This window comes from Lactuca sativa, chromosome 1 (genome assembly GCF_002870075.4).
Source record: "Lactuca sativa cultivar Salinas chromosome 1, Lsat_Salinas_v11, whole genome shotgun sequence".
NCBI classification, from domain to species: domain Eukaryota; kingdom Viridiplantae; phylum Streptophyta; class Magnoliopsida; order Asterales; family Asteraceae; genus Lactuca; species Lactuca sativa.
The window spans coordinates 6,193,948-6,209,275 of NC_056623.2; positions in this window are offsets into that span (position 1 = coordinate 6,193,948).

The window sequence follows — 15,328 nt, forward strand, 5'->3', positions numbered from 1 at the left end:
TGGGCGTTCTATATATATTCGGAAACCTCGTTTCAACTACTATAACATTAACCAAAGATATCAAGTTTATTTTACACTTAAATTTCGACGCTTATTTTTATTCTTAATTAATCAAACCACATAATTAAGCAATTAAGCACAAAACACATAATACTCAAATAATACAATCTTATTATTTCAAAACAGGTTACAAAGGTTAACCTAGACTATTACATTGCTAAAAATGGCAAGCCCGGAAACAGAGGCGTTACACTTACTAACACTCATCTTTCCATTCTTCAGATTTTTTTCCTCTTCCAACCCTCTTTGCATAAAGGGTGCAATAGGTTCTCTCCCATTCTCTCGGAGTAGATACCTTGTCTCCTCCATCTGACGGTCTAGCATCATTTTCATTATCGCTTGAACTCCGACCATCATGATTGGCTCGGGTGCAGATGCTACTTCTGGTGCACGCTCAATCACTCATGGATCAAGTAGTTGGTCACCATTGACGTTTCCTAATCCACCACGTGTTCTAACCATGTCGTTCTATACGCCATAGTAGACATTCAGTGTATAGTGACGAGAATATAAAAGAGAAATATTCTATAGATGATATATGTATAATCCTCCTCATCACTCCAAAATACTATATGCTAGTTCTAATTCTGTACTTATATGTTTAGAAACCTAAACACATAAATTTCCAGATCCGGTCGATAATAGAACATAGATCCGAACATCCTACAACATTTAAGGGCATCATATAAATCAATTAGCACATAAAAGCAATTTTAGGCATCTTTCCTAGAATGAGTTGTGTGCTAGTGTCTATTTAGGCATACTTCCAAAATATAACAGACACTCATCTCACCATCATCTCTTAACATTCTAAGTTTAAGTCTAGAAATCCTACAGTATTTACAGTTCGCTTAAACTAATGCTCTGATATTAACTATGACATCCCCAATTTCATGGCCAGAAAAGACCGATTTATTTATGCTATGTTGTATTTGTGACTCTTGCATGTACCTGTGTTTTTATGTTTTCTGGGCTAAGGCCCGGTGAATATTTATATGTTATGTATCTATGTGATTATTGCATATGTATGTGTTTATTTGATATATGTTATTGTATGTTGGGCGGGGGCCCGTTTTACCGAGCTCAGATCAATGTCGGACGAGGCCCGATGCCGGACGGGGTCCGAAGCCGGGCGGGGCCCACTATATGTTTATTGTATGTTTGGTATGTGGTATCTTGGGGAACTAACTAAGCTTCATGCTTACGGTTTTCAATTTATATTTCAGGTACTCCGGTTTTCAAATGAAGAGCTCGGGACGATCGTAGTGCATATTCCCGTGTTTTCCACAATATGTGATCTTTGGGATTGAAATCTTATAATTGTGTTAATTGAAATACCTTTTTTAATGTTTAGAACAAAGCTACAATAGTGTTTTGATTATAATAAAAATGAAATTTTTAACCTTGATTTTTGGGATGTTACAATGTAATCCCAAAAACATGATAATGATATTATCAAAACATTTATGAAGAAATGTATTTAATTTATATTAAAAACTTTGGGATGTCATTGTCGATACAGTATATAAACATAAACGAAATAATACAGGCCTTGCACTAGTTTATCTAAACTACTGGCCTATATGCATATATAAATATCTCATCATATCATCACACATGTGCTCTTGTGCCACTACCTGTAATATAAGAAACTGAGTAGGTCGGGCTTGGCGGCCTGGTGAGCACATAGGTTTTCAACCCACAATAATTAAATCTTTATTTATTATTATCAAATCATCAACCTGATTATCCCTTCCCGCTATCCTCACTTTCTGTCCCTAACATCTAATTTCAAGGGAACTATCCTAAGGATAATCTTCGGGATATAAAACAATGCTTAGGTGAGTCCACAGCAATATATGTAAGGAAACCGTGGGGGTGGAGTACACCTGGTGAACACTAAGTTCAAAAACACCTACAGGTTGCGAGCCTGCTAGCGTTCCGTTGGACTGTCTGGAATAGTCTGTGGTCATTATCTATACTCCGCTAGACAACTGGATCATCTTTAAAGTTAAGGCCTCTAATCATCTATATCATCTTTCATCTCTCATCATCTATATCACCTTTCATCTCTGTCATCTTATATCTACCCATCTTGACCCAACATATATATATATATATATATATATATATATATATATATAGTTTAAAATCGAGTAAAACATGTATAAATTGTTCATCTATCATAGATATTAGGAGCACAGATAATAGGCACATATAACATGTAATTATCTTAAATACTTTATATCTATATGTAAGATGAAAGTAACTATACACTCACTTGATAAAGTTAACGACCCAAAATTCGGGTAGAGCTTCACTTCTAACTATTGACCTTTGCTTGCACGTGTCCTAATATCATTAACACTAAGTCTAAGTCTACAATTATACGACTGAAAATAGTCTAGACCTATCAATAATTCCAATAAATACTGATAGTTCTGTAAGGATCAGCCAGGCAGGACAGTAAGGAGGCAAGACCATTTCGACATATAGTCTTTCTGAAATCCTAATCAGTATAACGAATTGGAATCACTAATAAATCTTATTTATAGATTCATAATAACAACTTATGACTATAAATATAAGTTACACTGAAAAAGGCTAGAGTGTAGCTTAACTTAGCAAGGTTTTAATGAAAACCGGGAAATTTGCACTGGCTGACAGCTACTAGAGGCCAGGATCCTAAGAACTTTTGAACTTGCCAGGATATTCTAACTACTAAGGAAAGATTCAGACCAAAGGATGTGAAATCGAAAGAGAGAGAGAGAGAGAGAGAGAGAGAGAGAGAGAGAAAGATTTGGAAGTGTGAGGAATGACTAAACATAAATGAGCTATTTATAGGTTGGTCATCGACCAGGCACGCCGTGAAAGGGCCATGTGTACCATACGCATGGCCGATGTTGCTCCCCAGGCTTGCTAGCACGTGACGACTTTCTACAAGGGCAATGTGGCTAGCTTCGAGCGCAAGCTATGTACGACACGCACTCGTGCGTACCAATTATTCATATTTTGAAAGCTTCATAACTTCTTCATACGAGATCCGTTTTCAACGTTATTTATATGCACGGAAAGCTCTCAAACCGATCTACAACTTTCCTTTAGACTCCGCCGACAAATTTTGATTTATTTTTAAAGTTATATTTTTAATAGGCCTAGACTATTAAAGTCCGTTAAAAATTCATAACTATCTCATCTGACGTCCGATCTCGACTGTATTTATATCGATGGAATACTAACAACGAGATCTTCAACTCTCATTTATATTGTTTTGGCTAACAATCTACTAATCTAAAGTTCGATATCAATGTGTATACCGTTGCGCCAAATTTTAGAAAAATCATAACTTCCTCTATTGAAGTCAGATTTAGATGGTACCTATACGCACGGATTTGCTTTTACGATATCTACGACTTTTTTTTAGATTACTAAGGCTAATAATTTTCCTAATTCCTATTTTCTATTTACGATGTCGTAGTCGTGTTGGTTTGAGCGTGAAACTTCAACGGGTCATAACTCATTCGTTATAAGTCCGTTTTGAACGCTCCTTATACCCCCAGACTCGTTATTACGACTAGTTCGTCTCACTCATAGGCTATTTGTCCTAATATTTAATCGATTTAGACGCGAATTATATCCCTATTTTATTACGTAGCTACAAACACACAATGTATACATACCACGTAATAATCAAATAACCCTCGTTTATTAACCTCAAAAGATTACAATTATTGACCCTAACCACTTCATCATCTTTAATAATGTCTAGTGGGAAACGCGGGAATTACAACTATCTCAAGGAATGGGGAATAGTTTCACATCTGACTTCTCCTAATGTTGGGCCCAGCCAGGACTAAATTAATGTGTTTAATTAGTAAGTCTTATGAGATCATCACAAATCGGGAAATCGGGAAACAAAATTTTGGACAAGAGATTGAATAAAATCTATGTCTCATGTCCATACAATATCTTCTAGAACAAAAGAATATTTTCTCACTTTTCCTAAGGATAAACATCTGATCAGATCAGAATCTAGAGTCGCTTTGGAAAGCACCCATTTGTTGCTTGATTTAGAAGTTATACTTCCAATTACAGTTATAGACTTATCCAAATGGTAGACTATTGTATTAGATGTCTAAGTCAATAACTAAATTGGTATATACTTGAATTAAAACCAAAGTCCCTTTGGGTTACCCTCAAAACTAGTAATTGATAGAATGACTTTTTGGAGAAAGGGGTTGATTTATTAGTTTATTATAAGATTAATAAATAGTAATAAATGATTTATTAATATATTATGAGATTAACATAGTAATTATCTATAGTATTATTTAATTAGTAATTAATCAGAAATTAAGTAGAACTAATTTTGGTATTAGTTAGATTAATTAAAAGTATTGGGACTAAAGATGATAATGCTCAAAAGTTGAGCATTGAAGAATTCTAGAACCTTTCCATTGGGGGCAGTTTTAGAGGAGGTTTCTAGGACTTCTTGGAAGCCTTAGGGAGCAAGAAAAATGATACGGGTTATCTAAGGAAACCTGCCTTATCCTAGACTCCTTACTCACCTATATAAACCCCTCACGAGGGTTCATATTTTCGGTACTTTTTCTCTAAGAGCCTTTGAGCCAAAATTTCTTCCCCTCTTCTCTCTCCTCTAAAGTCTTCTATTGCTAGGGTTTGGGTACAGACCATTAGAGGCACTCGATTTCTTGTGTTTGCTTTCCGAAGCTTGTTCAAGAAGGAATTGGTGATTATTTACTACAATAATCAATATATAAATCCTAAAACCATTAATGAATTTCGAAAATGGTAGAGTACTCTTAGGGTTCTTGATGTTCAATTGTTTTTTTCAAATCAATAGTGAAAAATTTGATCCAATATGTTGCATGTGAACTTAGGGTTAAGTTTTTCCGCCATATTTTTTTTTTGTAACCTACCTATCAATATCTTATGCATGCCAAGTAGTTTTAAACATAAAACCTTCTATATGTTATTTCTATCACCCTTTATAACCATATAAACCACTTCAAAATCATCCTTTAAGGACTATATACTAGGTACTTAGGAAACATTATCACTATAACTCTCAAAGTCTCAAGTGTAAGTTTTAAGCTATCAAACATCCTTCTATCTGTTCTAAATTCATGACTCTAAAAATGTAATTTCTTCCATAAATTATGATTCAATAATAGGTTTTAATCTTGTCATTTTTCAATTCATCTATACTTATCTCGTTTTGTCCTACTTTCAATTATAACAGCTTACTTTACACTATTTCATCCACTTACCATATATGGTTGTTTTTACACAAATTGATTCATACTATACATTTCATTATCTTAGTTTCTAGGTTAAGTAGTTATTAAGCACATTCTTAAAACACCACAATCATCATTAGTAAAATATGATGTTAAAGTTGAACTACATCTTTAATTTACATTTATATAGAATTATGGTCTTTTTAATTTTTTAGATGTAGTTCATATCTAGATTGGGATGTACATAACACATATTATAAATAAAGACTTCATATTGGCAAGAACAACGCTACACCATTGTAAATGGTGTCTATGGACACCCCTTCATTTGAAAAAAATAAAGATTATATCATATTTTTAGATGGACACCTTATATTTATTAGAGAGCCATCATTATTATTTTTTAAAACAATTTTTTAAAATATGTTTGATCTCGACATTAAAGTTAACATTATACTTGGTTTAGATGATATTATTGACAACCGGATCCAATAACCAAACTTTTTCGACCTATTAATTTTGTAACCTCAAGAAGTTGGACATCCGTAAGTCATGTATTTTTCACTATATATGAGTGTTTGTTTCCGGAAAAACATATTTCATATTTCCTAATACTTTTCTTGTAAATAGAATAATTGTATTAACTGAGAGGGAACACATGAACCTAGTTTTCTAATGGTTCAATTATTGATAGATTTAAAAAAAGGCTTACAATAATGCAAGGAATATATGAGTATAAATTTACAAGTTTGCATTAAATAACTCATATTTGTAATATCTTAGTCATATTCGAGCATATAATAAATAGGCGTAGTTGAGTTTAATAATGATAAATAATAATTAGAAATTAGGCAAGTAAGATTTCATGTAAGATAAGTATGAATGAGAATCTTAGTTAGATGTCCATTATTTAAATATACCATCATATTTAAACATACGCAATGTAAGAAAAGCATGGCTGCATGAGGTGCAAAACAAAATTAAAAGAGACATTCACATGTCATTTTAATTCATCCACTTAAAAATTAAAATAAAAATTAAAACCTTCAGTCTATATTAGTTTTAATTTTCGATATTGGAAAGATAAAAACGTGATCTATTTTATTTTTAAATTTTGATAGTAAAGAGATAAAAAAAAGATTTGTTTCCAGACTACAAACGATACGAATGACGTCCAACTTCTTCCTTGTTTTGTGTTGCTGTTCTACTGCATCTTCCTCTCGGCTCAAAAGGTATGTGAGCTTGAATCGATCCGAGAATCCGATAACACCATGTGCTTCGTCATTTTTGATTATTAAGAGTGAAAAATAAGAAAGAAAAGATTTTTTAACCTAAACTACTCACGATCCTAAGATTCTTCATCTTCTAAACTAGAGAGATAAATTAGTGTGCGTTTGTTATTGTGTTTAGTTTCTCACAGAAACTTGTTGCTTTTTAGTTTAAGCTTTTAATGCAGTAAGGATATTTGAATTGTGTTGATCGCAATTTTGTGCCACTTTAGCTTATTTTTGATGATTTGTTTATAGTCCAATGATGGCAAAATTTTCTTTCATAAGACTTCATTAAATGTATTATCTTTATTTGTTCATTATAGTCAAGTCAAAACAAGCTTCTATCTTCTTTCTTCTTTTTCCTAACTGATGAGTAAAACATAAAAGCAATGGTACTCGTTTGACTTCACAACCTAGGTAATTGTTAATATTATATACAGTTTATGTTTTATCTATATTTATTAGAACAGTTGTTAATATTTTACATTTGGTAATTGTAAATTGTCAATTTATTTATATCTTCAAGCATAGATAGCTTAGTTGATGTTTTATTTCCACTTTTTGAATGTAATGTTTGATTATGTTAAAAATGAATGTTAACAATTAGGAATGGATTCATCAAGTCCTACAATACAAAATGAAGAACTTAATTTATTTAGCTAACTCCAAATTTGATTCGTATGATGAACTACTAAAGAGTGTAAGAAATTTTTATTACGCTAAAGGATACGGAATATCTATTCGAGATTCAAGTAAAGACAAATATGTCACTTTGCAATCTGATAGAGGTGGTTGCTATAGAGATAGATTATGTATTGGAGATAAATGGAAGAAGAACACCAGATCTCGCTTGATTAATTGCCATTTTCAGATTGTAGGTAAAAAGGAATATGATGGCGGTTGGATACTTAAGGCAAAAAACTTGACTCACAATCATGAACCATCTACTGATATCTCTGGGCATCCATCATTTCGCCGATTATCACCAAATGACGTACAAAGTGTCAAAAACATGACGCTTTTGGGCATACCCCCAAGGAAAATTCTTTCTTCTTTACGTCAAGGAAACCCGAACCTTCCAGTAGTCTATCAAACTATATACAATCTAAAGGCGAAAATTCGCAAGGAAAACTTGGAAAATCGATCAACGGTTAGTGATTTATTTGAAGAGTTTGAAAAAGAGGGTTTTATCTATGATATTTTACATAACTCAATAGGGCATATAACCCATTTGTTCATTACACACCCTTTATCAATTAAATTGGCAAAAGCTTTCTCTAATATATTTATAATGGATTACACATACAAAACCAACAAATATAACATGCGTCTCCTTGATATCATTGTGGTTTCATGTTTTAATACATCTTTTTATTATGACTTTGTACTTCTGGAGAGAGAGGATGAAGATAGTTATATTTGGGCATTAAGTGTGTTTAAGAAGACTTTTGAAAATCATGAACCGACTGTGATTATGTCTGACAGAGAGTTGGCATTAATGAATGCCATAAATATGGTATTCCCAAACATGACAAACCTTTTATGTATTTGGCATATTGAAAAGAATGTGTTGACAAATTGCAAGAAACATTTTCCACATGGAGAAGAGTTTGATCTATTTATGTCAAGTTGGAATTAAGTAGCATATTCAACAACTACAACTATTTTTTAGCATAATTAGGTTGAATTTGAGTTGTTTTATCAGAAGAAAAAAGTTGCAACCGAGTACATAAAAAAGACATGGTTGCCTTGGAAGGAAAATTTTGTTGGTGCTTGGACAGAAAATTATTTGCATTTTGGTAATCGGTCATCATCATGGGCTGAAGGTGCTCATGTCAAAGTGAAACAATATCTACAAGTATCTACAGGTGGTTTTCAAGATGTTATAGAAAAGATTTGTCTTGCAATCAAACATGAGTTCAATGAGATTAAAGTGAAACTCGCAAGTGAGAGAATCTAAATTCTTCATAATTGTGATGCACCTGTTTTTAGATAGTTTTTGTGTCATATATCTCATTTTGCATTAAAGGAGATACATATGCAATATGCAAAAATAAAAAGGGTAATATGTACAATGCTTATAGTTTGACTTTGTTGCACAACATTAATTTTTACATTAACCTTTAATATATTTTTGGTTTTTAGGTACAATGACTCCTTGCACCGGTCATTTTCTGGCAACCATGGGTCTTCCTTGTGCTCACAAGATAAAACATCTAGAAGGAATGACACTTTCATTAGATCTTATTCATCAACATCGGAGGATTAATACGATGTATTTGAATTCAGAAGATGATTTACACAATGATGGAGCCAAGGAATTTAATGAGTTGCTTAGGGAGTTGTCTTCAAGATACCAAATGTGGCATGAAAGTAAGAAATAATTTGCTAATTCTATGATTACTAAACTTCTGACTGAATCTGATACATTATTTGAGCCTATGATTCGTTGACCAAAGGGTAGACCTCCAAAATCAAAAAAGAAAAGAGGAATAAATTCTACTGCATGAGACCCTTCAAGATTTGAGCTTGTGGAATCATCACAAACACAAAAAGATTCAAATTCTACCCATGTCGTGCAAATGACGAACGAAGTGTATGATAATGTTGGTCATGTAAATCATGAAAACAACTTACTTGATCTAAATTCATATCCCTCTTTTTCAAATGATGATATGCCATATGAATAGTTTGATTATTTGATACATATTAGTTTAAATATTTTTGTTGGACAACATTTTATTGTGATTTGATATGCATTAGTTTGAATAATTTTGTTTGACAACATTTTATTGTTATTCGATTTGTATTGGGTTCAAGTTGTATTTTTTGTTAAATAGTTTACTATATAATAGTATTATCTAATTAATATGTTTATAACATCTGTTAATCAAAAAATAATGCATGAGTTTACTTTCATTAAATTTTGAACATGAAAATAATAGGAGTACCCAAACAACCTTTAGTTCCAAAACTTCTCTAATTTCATTAAACAATATTAATACTATTTAACTGAATTATTGATTTCATAGAATCATTAAACTACTCTTATTCCAATAAACAATATTAACCCTTAATTGATTTATTCAGGGTGTTCGTAGAAAAGAAGGCGTCGCCCAACGAGTGGCAGATTTTGATGGAGTCTCGCTTGGATGTTGGGGAGATCCATAGATCTGGATAGAGTCCCCGGATCATTTTTATTTTTGAACCATGTGGCTGTACAACAAAAAACCTGACTTTAGAATCACTAAAATCCATATTTCGCCGTCAAAAGTTTGTTCACTGGTGGTGTAAGAAATAAATAAAAACAAAATAAAATATAAATGTATTATATTAGTTAAATATTTTCAAGAAAGATATATAATAATGAGGCAAGATAATTTGTTATCCCGTTGAAAATTATATTTAGAATGGATCACATAGCGTAAAAAAGGATGTAAAGTTTGGAATGATCTTTTTTTCTATTCATTATTTAAAATTAAATTAAATTTGATTAAAGATAAATAAGTCCATTTATTCATTGGAAATATTAAAAAATATTAAAAGTTTCCTTGAAAATATCAGCTTCCTACCATCATACCTTTTTTCCAGTGGGTAACATCTTTTACCTCACTTTAATCACTAACAACATCTTTCTTCCGCACAATCTCATATATTTTCCCCTTTTCCCATTACATTCCTAAACCATATTTAAAACATGAAAATGCCAATCATTTTCATCACCTCTATCTCACATCTTTCTTTTTTAATGTAACATGTAAAATCAATGAAAACTGTTAATATAAAAAAACAAATTTTCAATAATAATAAAGAAAGAGTACAAGATAAAAATGTCAAATCTATTAAAAAATTATTAAGATTTTGTAAAAATAAAGCAAAAAGTTAAAACCATTCTATAAATAATCATAAAATTCGCAGGTTAACCTACAAAATTATTGTTTGACTTAAAAATATCTAAAACAATGTTTTTTGGGAAAAGGTTTTTTAGAAGTGTTTATTGTTCAAAATATTCCACTTTTCTCTTATCGTTGACGATATGTAGCGAAGGCGAAATATTTATAAACAGTTAATCATGTGTCTCTAAAAATTTGATTGTTGTCGGTGTTATGTTTTTTTTTTTTTTTTTTTTTACCTAATGAATTAACATCTGTACGTCTAGGTAATAAAAATGTGTTAACTGATGTTGTATCTATATATCTACATGTTATTCTTTATAAAGGAGGAGGGAGTCGTTCTCATTAAATCCACTGAACCCACTGTCACATCAGTTTTTCTCTTTGATTTTTCTTCATCTTTTCGAACCCACAACACACGGAAATCCTATCTTTCTCAACCCACTCAATTAAAAAAAATATACAAAATAATCAAGGTAAAATCTTAATTAGCAATAGAGTTACCGCCGGTACCACTCCCTTTTCGGCGGGTTGTTTAATTGGTTTCACGAACCCACTTCATCATCTCTCTCTACTTTCTCTCTCTCATTTTCTCTTGTACCATATGTTTTAAGACTTGTACCTTAGTTGTTTAGTATTTTTTTGAATTGAGTGAGTTGAAAAAGATAGGATTTCCGTGTGTTGTGGGTTCGGAAAGATGAAGAAAAATCAAAAAGAAAAGCTGATGTGGCAGTGAGTTCAGTAAATTCGGTGGGTTCAATGGGAACGACTCCCTTCTCCCTAAGGGTGAATAGAACCATGAGCGGCTTGAATGAAATTAAGGGAGGTACCAGGGGTACCTCCAAGATGAGGGTTCTGAGCATCCCAAAGTACTGCAATTTTGATTGTAGACGGATAAACATTGTTATAAAGAAACTAACCCACTTTTTTTCTCTCTCTTTAGACTCTTTCTATTCTTTGTATATTTTAATTACTTGTATTCATGTACAAAAGTCGTATCAAAATGTGTTTTTATGTTTTTAATAAGTTTGTGAATTAGTTTTATATGTTTTTTTTTTAATATGAGTCTTACTTTGGACACACCAATCTAGAATACCAACCTATATTATTAAGTTACTTTTTAGGTGAATGATGCTAATTATTATGATATAATTATTATATTGACATTAATACTAATCATTGCATTGTTTTTTAAAAAAGTAATTTTCTTTATTTCTATTTCTTTATATATATATATATATATATATATATATATATATATATATATATATATATATATATATATATATATTTGACTTTTTATTTTTAATTTATAATCTGTATATTATATAACTATATAATTATTATTTATTATTCCAACTAATTATTTTTATTAACTTTTTATTTTAACTGATACTTTATAAAAAAAATATTAACAATCACATTTTTTTGTTAAATCTTATCTACGTCGTCTTCTTTTATTTTACAATTTTTTTTTTGTTTTTTTAACTTATGTGTCTCACATACCTGAATTCAAAATTTTTTTTTCTAAAGTTTGTTTTGATATTATAAAAATAATAAACACTATTAATAAAATACATTTACAAAATTCTCTTTTTTTCTTATCATTTATTAAAGTATTCAATATTAAAAATATTATTACAAAATTTTACATGAACGATATAATTATTATTTATTATTCCATCTAGTTATTTTTATTAACTTTATATATATATATATATATATATATATATATATATATATATATATATATATATATATATATATATATTAAAAAAAGGAAGAAAAAAAGCTAACAAACGATATGGCATGTGGTATTTCTTATAGATTAATAAAATGAAAAAAAAAATAAAGGGCCTTAAAATTGCGTATAACATGTATTTTTGTCACATTTATGTTGATAAAAGTATTGTCTCAAAAAATATATTATGTCGATAAAAGTATTATCTCAAAATATATATATAGCAGTTATTAAAAATATATGACCGCTATAATTGAAAAAAGATGGGTAGATGATGAACACAAAAGAAAAAAAACGAGATAAATAAAAGGTGTGGGTATTAAAAAAACGGTAGATGTATCATGTTATGCTACTAAAAAAAATGTGTAAATTGTAAACACACAAAAGACAAAAGAAAAAGAATTCAGATAAAAAAAAGCCCAAAGGTTTCAATACATATTATATTGCTACGTTATTTTTATTGAAATTAAAAAAAAAACTTTATATATATATATATATATATATATATATATATATATATATATATATATATATATATATATATATATATATATATATATATATATATATATATATATATATATGAGAGAGAGAGAGAAAGAAATAGAGAAAAAAAATTACTTTTTCAGAAAACAAAGTACCTAACAATATAATGATTTTTACTAATAATAATGATTAGGCTAGGTATACTAGATTGGTGTTTAATAGAGTGGTGTGTAGAAAGAAATTCCCTTTTAATATTTTGTGACTTAGTTTTTTTATAATTTTAATTAATTAGTTTGTGTTTTTTTAAAATTAAAATATAAATTATTTGGAAGGAACCATAAATATGAGTTTTCATGTATTATGATATAAAAGAGGTTGAGTATAAATGATTAACAAAAACGGAGATGTGATAGCAATATAGCAAATTGATTGGAAATAATGAAAAAATAAAATAGATATCTCCATCAACATAAGTTGTTTTTGGTGTATCTTGCTAATGGAATGGGAGTATGGTTGTTTATGGTGTATCTTGCTAATGGAATGTGAGTTGGTTTGTGGTTAATAAAATAATTACAAATAATGCTGGCTAAAGCATATTTACATGAAAGATAATAAATATAAAGATAATTATACTTTTACAAATTTTTTTTGGAAAAACAAAACTAATATAGTTTTATATTTTTAACGAGACTTGAACCCATAATCTCTTTAACTGAGAGTCATTTTTTACTACTAGGCCAAAGGCCAATTGGCATGCACCTTTCTAGTTAGTTATATATTCAATTAAAAAGTATAACAAATTAATTTAGTACCAAAGAGCTTCTAGCCCAATGGTATTAGGTGTTGCCCTCCCTCATTGAGATTAATGATTCAAGTCTTGTCGTGGACACATGTAGTATTTAGGAGTAGTTTAGAAGTAGGATTAGATTTTCCATTAAAAAATTTAATTTAATGCTTGTACTTTTATAACATCTTTATAATCTTATTTTCATCTAATTTTATTAAATTCATGTAATTTAAATCCTCAATAAAGTTGGTTCTATTAACCTTTTATTTGTTAAGGGAGGGAGTCGTTCCCTCCCAACCCACTGAACCCACTGTCACATCAATTTTTGTCTCTTCTTTTTCTTTGTCTTTCCCAACCCACAAAATACGGAAACCCTATCTTTTTGAACCTACTTAACCCACTCAATTAAAAAAAAATACAAAACAATCAAAGCTAAAATCTTAATTAGCAATAGAGTTACCAACGGTACCACTCCCGCTTCAACGAGTTGGTTAATTGGTTTCACTAACCCACTTCATCATCTCTCTACTTTCTCTTTCTCATTTTCTATTGTACTATGTGTTTTAAAACTTGTACCTTAGTTTTTTTGTACTTTTTTAATTGAGTGGGTTGATAAAGGAAATCAGATAGGAGTAATTTCACATGTCTTCATATGTAGCTGTACATCGATTTATATATATAAGAATTGAGAACTGTAAAAGAGATATTCTCTCTTGTATCTACGCTATATCTATTGACGGGAAGTATTCAATGCTCGCGTTTATATGACTAAGTCTACACTTATAAAGCTATTGCTATTACCCCCAGCAAGCTCAAGGACATGATGAACTTGAATCTTGGAACGCAGAAATACAACTCTATTTTTGCCCAGAGGTTTTGTTAATATATCGACCACTTGGTCAACAGACGATACATGGCAGATTTGAAGTTGTCCAACTTCTACTTGCTCTCGAATGAAGTGAAAATCCAAAGCGATGTGTTTGGAACATGTACTAATAACCAATTTTTTTGTCATGAATATAGCTCCCACATTATCACATAACAAGATCGGTGAAACGGTGATAGGAGCATGGAGATCACCGATGAGTTGTTTCAACCACATAAGTTCTACAGTGGTGTAGGCTAAAGATCGATACTCAACTTCGGTGCTTGAGCGGGCAACAACATTTTGCTTTCGGGAGGTCCAACTAATCAGATTTGATCCATGAAAGACTGCAAATCCAGACTGAGAACGACTATCATCAGGATTAGAATTCCACCCAGAATCCGAAAAAGCATGTAAACCTTTAGCTTTAGTGGGTATGAAGTGTAGACCATGATTTAGTGTTCCTTTGAGATACCTCAAAATCTGTTTTACCGCTTGCTAATGACGATATGTTGATGAGTGCATGAATTGACACACACAGTTAACGGAATAGGCAATGTCTGGTCTTGTAATCGTGACATATTGAAGAGATCCCACAATTTGGCGATACGACTTTGGATCTGACAATGGATCACCATCTTTGACGAGTCTTGTATATGAGTCTGCTGGAGTGGTCATGGGTGATGCTTGGGACATATTGCTTCTACTAAGAATGTCAGTTATGTAAGATTGTTGAGATAGCTTGAGACCGGTGTTGGATCTTTGGATTTGAAGACCAAGGAAAAAATTTAGATTTCCCAGATCTTTAAGAGAGAATTTTTGATGTAATGCAGTAATGAACTTTTGAAGATGAGTCTCATTGGAACCTGTCACAATTAGATCATCAACATATACTAGAACATAGATAGTGACCGTAGATGTAATGTGAACAAATAATGAAGTGTCAGATTGACAAGCACGAAAG